We start from the raw sequence: 6,138 nt of genomic DNA on the forward strand, positions 1-6,138 counted from the left end.
CAGAAAGGTGTCAAGGGGTTTGGCACCAACTACATACCGACAAATGGTTGACCTGATTAACTGGTATAGACTCTTTAAGAACTATGGACTCTAACCGTTTAATGAGGCTGTCAAGTTTGGCCTCCTTGGCTGGCATACCCTCAATGAGATACCCCTTAGTGGTCCTTTCAGCCTCTTGGGAAGATTCCCATTCCCTAGTCTTATCAGCCAAGTTGGTTAAGAATGTCCATGCATCATTCTCCTCAAAAAAAGAAGTAAAGCCTGCTGGACACATGGACTCTACAAGTTGCTTGGTCTGATAATCAATACCCTCATAAATAATTTGGCATAGTTGCCACAAGTCGAAACCATGGTGAGGGCATTCTAAGAGGAGGTCCTTGAATCTTTCCATGAATTTAGAAAAGGACTCATGTGGTTTCTGCCTGAACTGAAGGATGTCACTCTTAAGCTTATTGGTCTTGTAAAGAGGGAAGAATTTTCTCAAAAAGACAATGGTGAACTCATCCCATGTATTAATGGAGTTTGTAGGCAGTCCATAAAGCCCCTTTTTGGCCTGGTCTTTCAGGGCAAAGGGTATAAACCTAAGCCTAACTGCATCATCAGTCAAATTCTGGACCTTAATTAGAACACAAACCTCCTCAAATTCCCTAAGGAAAAGATATGCATCCTCATTAGCCATCCCATGGAAATGGGGTAGCATGTTGATGAAGTTGGTCTTGAGTTCATAGTTATTCCTTGTAACAACAGGCAGACTAATGCATGAGGGCTGTGCAGCCCTGGTGGGGTAGAACCTATCCTTAAGAGTCTTGGGTTGTTGGTCAACCATGGTCAAAGGTGGGGTTAAGGGTAGTGGAGGAGGTGGTATTCTAATAAGACGATTAGATGAATCACGAGTCCACATAGTAGCCACCTAAACAGATATGAGGTCTCCTTTGAAAAATTAAAGAAGAAAAAAATAAAAGACTTAAGAAAAAAAAAAATATACTAAAAATAAGAGGGAGCCCAAGGTAGATAGTGCATTTATCCCTAAAAAATCGAAACAATGGTTCCAAAGCTGTAAGGATGCCATATAGGTTGACAGCAAGTGAACCCGTATAGTCTTCTATAGCCACCTACGGGCGACTTCAAATGGATTCTGATATAGAGTGGAGGACGACTATACGTTTATGTTTCCAACGCTCTCACTATGTCGCTTTCCTGTTATCAAGAGTGGTCACCTCCAAAGATAAGTCACATGCCAATCCACCCAACCAAGTCAAGATGTAGTGTCATAGGTAACTTAATCCTATGAGGGACACTAAAAGATGGAGGGTTGAAGTATATGAAGGACTTTAGATTGGGCGTATACTATTTGAAACAGAAGAGAAACAAGAAGAGGTTTTAAAAAACTGATTTATTTTTTTTTTTTCAGAAAATGAAGAGAAAATAATAAACTAAAACACTTCGAACTACTTAAAAATCAGATAAATAAAATGGACAATAATCTCCCCGGCAACGGCGCCAAAAACTACGGGTCGAACACGAGGAGATATACGCCACTCTATTTAACTAACTTAAAAGTAATGCAAAGTGAACCAAATTAAAGTGTCAAATTAAGCTAATTAAACTAACAAAAATCAATGCATCCTAACTCATAAGCATCTAACAAAATTAAGGGATTAAATCGGCGTCCTAACACATGAGCATTTAACCTATCAAACTAAAGCGAATTGAAAGGAATAAAAATGCAGCCACACATACTAACCACATAAAAAGAAATAAGGGAATAAACATGCATCCATAAACCACAACCATATAAAATTAAAATAAAAGAAATAGAGGGGGAAGAAGAAGAAGAAGATAGAGAGAGATAGAGGAGATGGAGAATGAGATTGAGAGTTTAGATAGTAAAACCTGGATGTGCTTGTATGAATGTAATTGAAAGGCTTGAATACTTGCATAAACTTACCATGGCCTCCTCTTCTAAATCTTCAAGTCTTGTCATCAACTTAAGAACTTAGACTAGAAGGCTTAAAACCTAAACTAGAATTAAGAAATTACAACCCAATTGAAGACTTAAATTAAAATTAAAGCATAAACTAAACTTATTATAACCATTAAATGAAAATCAAAAAACAAACTAGAACTTAGAAAAGCCAAAAATCACAAATTAGAAGGAGAAGAAGAGAAGAAATTTCACTAAGTGAATGAGCAATTTTTACAAGAGAGGTAGGGGGTATTTATAGGTGGAAGAGAGGAGAAGAGAGAAGATGGAAGTGTAGGAGAAATATTCCCTAAGAAAAGAGATTCTCTTTTCTTTCCTCTTTTACAATGCCTTGAATCCTAAGAAAAAAGAAAAAAAATAGAAAGAAGAAGAAGAGAAGATTGTTTACATAGACCTTTTATTTCTAGAAAAATAAACTTCCAATTTTAATAAGTGCTTCCTTTTCTTTGTAGATATCTTCTCCAAGCAATAAAATCAAAGCATCTTTGATTTTTCAACCTTCCATAGATGAGAAAATATAAATCTATCCCAAGTAGAATTCCAGAAGTGCCCTTGAGAAGTTGGAGGAGAGAGAGAGTAAGGGTGATGACTAGGATTCCTTCAAGAATAAATAAAATACCCATTCTGTCCTTCAGAAAACGTGGAGCATGGGGTGCTTATATAGGCCTCACCATTGTGTTCCTTGCAAAAAATCACCCAAAATAGACCCAAATTTCGTCCAATTCGGAGTTGGGGAGCCCAAGATATCTCAAGTTGAAGTTGGACTGTCCAAAGCCTTCCAAATGGAATCTTTCGGGTACAGTAAAGTAACTTCTGGTAATTGCATTAAGGCCCCTGGAATCCAAACTTCCGCTTCACTTTGTCCCCGTCCGACCGTCAATAATTATAAATAAACCCCTACAGACCATTTTCGCGCGTCGTTATGGAAACGGCCATAACTTCTTCGTTTCAACTCGGAATCAAGTGCCGTTTGAACTGTTGCGAAGCTGACTCGATGGGCTATGCATCCATACTATTAACACCTCTAAAAAGCTTAAAAACATCTCCTTAGCATCATCTCCTCCATTTTCACAATAATTCACCTAAACCCTGAAAAGCACAAGAAAGCACCGAGTAACTCTGTCCAATGTGGTAAAATGTATGCTTTATGCCCTAAGATTTCACACATAAATGTGCTCATCAATAATATAATATTGTCATCCTCATTACTAGATGAATCATTATTGATCTGGTGTATTGTTGCCATGATTGCTACATATCCACAACAATACAGAAGGTTTAGATATAACCCAGATTAAACCATCAATACAATTACTTATCACAAACATAGATATAGAAAACCCTAAACAACATAGAAATACATTAACCATATAGTAATACTGAGTATTGTTAAACACTCAATTAAATTGTTCAACATCATATAAGAAACATCTAATTGTTCCAAACAACAAAAACAAATCAAACATAATTCAAAGTGTAGCATCACACTACCCAAATTAAACATAACATAACTAAATCCAAGTTTAAATCAGAACAACACACTATTCTAACTCTTCCAACAGCCACATCCTACTGTCAGGCCTACAACCAATGATTGTCTGCCTCCACTCAGGTGATTCCTTAATTTGTTTTAAGGTCTTTAGGTACATGTCCTTAGGTATATCAGGTATTTTGTCAAGGACACGTGTACATGCCAAAAAACTGGTGTCGATAGAAGAAGCTGTGGGAGTCACTGATGTGCGAAAGTTAGAACCTGTAGATGTTGCCTCATTATTTCCAGATGCCTTCTCTATCTCTATCAGACACAATTTCCTAATAGAAGCCAAAGCCATTGAGACATCAGGGGACATACTCCGCTTCCTTTTAGTTGTTGGAGTTCTATCTTGTTTATGGCGTACAGAGTCTACAGACTACCTCTCTTCCTCAACCTCATTGACTTGTATATCATCTAGACTTGTCTGAGTGGGGTTGGTTGGTGTAGCTACTTCCTCATCAACCTCTAGATATTCAAGCACTCCAGGATTCACCCAATCTGTGTCCGGACATTGTCTACCATCTCCACGGGCATAAGTATCTCCAAATATCATTAGGAGTTCAGGCCAATGTGTCAAACCTTGAGTCTTATACTTTTTCCATTCTGGATTTGCCTATATACAATATAACATACTATATTAGACATGTCCTATACAATTACCAAAATAAGACAAAAAATAATAGTTTAAATCAAACCAAGAAAGCTAATAGTATAGTTGTTACTGCTATAGCTCTGTCCCAAACACTATCATCGTCAACAGTAACTGTGTTGGTGATTGAATTCCATCCAAACCCCGTAGTTTGAAGCAATGATTTGAAATTATTGTAGTCTATCCTCATCTTTTTGAACTTGTTCCTTATCTGTTCCCTATCGAACTCCCTACCAAGTGTGGCTTCTAACCAAGTTTTAATGTCATCCCACCCATTTTTGCTGAAGGTTGCCCCACTCTTGTTACCAGACCTCACATTATCCATAAATAACCTCACTGGTGGACCAACTGGCAGTTCCAACTCTTGATTTTGATTTTGATTTTGATGAATTAGCCACAATGTCTGAGAAGTATGAATTGTGTTTGACAGTTAGTTAACATAGGACACTATAAAATAAAAATCCATTCTTAAACTGGTAACACTAGACAAATTGAATCATCTTATCGAGCAACTAAAATGAAGCAATAATGAGGGGGAATTACAAGAGATAGACCATCTACTTATGCAATATCATGTTCATCTAGTTCCTAATATCTATCGGAATGGAAATACTTGGACTAATAAGTAGTTAATCACCATCTAAATAAGTAACCCCCCAAAAATCACCATCTAAATACTATATATCCTACATCTTTTGAAAAGGGGAATGCAGTTCACCATCACCAAGGCAGGGCAAATGGAAAGGTAATCTTGGAAGGTATTTTACAAAATGGATTAATTTCTAATGATGACAGAAAGACTAATAAAAGACATAAAAAAAACCAAGAGTACAAGCAAAGGCAAACGCAACCCTGCATTTTTGCCATTATGAGCTGTGTTGGGTTGGTAAACAGTAATTAGGGTCGAGATAAAGAAATGATCCAATCCAATAAATCCAAGAGAGTCTCATTAAATTATTCAAGCAGGGATCTTGAATATGTGAGATTGTTCATGGAATAGTATGAATATTTGGAGTTTCATTTCTGTTTTGTCATACTTTGGTTGAGGGTTTGTCAGGGGTTGATGCTACACACTAAAATAAACTTTGGGGAGCTGTTATGTTATGTAATTGGTTTGGAGATAGACTGTCCAATGAAATACAGTTGTTATGCCATCACAGAGGAACAAATCAGATCCATGGCACATCACACACCACCAAATCAGTATTTTAGATCTTCACCATTAAGAAAAATAAAAATAAAAGTTAAAGTCAACTCTTTTGATGGTGGTTGGTTCATTCAATATCTTAGGAAGAGATAAGAGAGGGGGTTGTTTATTTTCAAATACAATCATACCCTACATCAGAGGACCTTTTCTATTCAGAATGGAGTCTGTATTGCCATATTGTCCAGCTAAGAAGACCCAGTTAGGGAAATATAATTTTTTCGAGAAAAAAAAAAAGAACCCAAATGGAGAGTGTTTGGGGTTTTCTTGTAAAACAAGCTTAGGTGCTTAAGGGCTTAACCATCCCATTTAGATTAATAAACTGCAATTAAAATCCATCAATATCGTCACGAGCATTAGTCCAATGGTAGCATATGAATGCATGCACATATAAAAAGGGTAGGGCAGGTTCCTCCTTTTCCCTAAATCTTCTCTTTCCTTTAGGTTATGGTTGCTCATACATACAGCAATTTTATGGAATATTTCCTAACTGTCAAGAACTGCAGTACATTTTGACAATAATTCACAAAGGAACCAGGTACCAACAGTAAGATCCACCACATACAGCAAGGAAATAGGTTACAAAAGTTTCAGAAGGGAAACTATATTTTTCAAACAGATAAAACAGTAATTGATCCAGGTCTGAAGTAATTGATATAGAACAGCAAGAACGTTGGGTGGTAACCTTGGATTAGAACTCACTAACCCATCAAAACTTGAAATAAACAGTAGGAACCGCAATACCCAATACAACTTTACGAGAATGA

The 6,138-nt window shown here is 36.8% G+C and overlaps 1 non-coding gene across 1 annotated transcript; it reads left to right on the forward strand.

Moving 5' to 3' along the window:
- The first annotated feature begins 344 nt into the window (after nucleotides 1-344).
- On the forward strand, nucleotides 345-451 carry LOC122648233. The gene has a single exon (XR_006331039.1). It is a non-coding gene; the product is annotated as a small nucleolar RNA R71 (small nucleolar RNA).
- The last annotated feature ends 5,687 nt before the right edge of the window (nucleotides 452-6,138 follow it).

This window comes from Telopea speciosissima, unplaced genomic scaffold (genome assembly GCF_018873765.1).
Source record: "Telopea speciosissima isolate NSW1024214 ecotype Mountain lineage unplaced genomic scaffold, Tspe_v1 Tspe_v1.0628, whole genome shotgun sequence".
Lineage (NCBI taxonomy): Eukaryota > Viridiplantae > Streptophyta > Magnoliopsida > Proteales > Proteaceae > Telopea > Telopea speciosissima.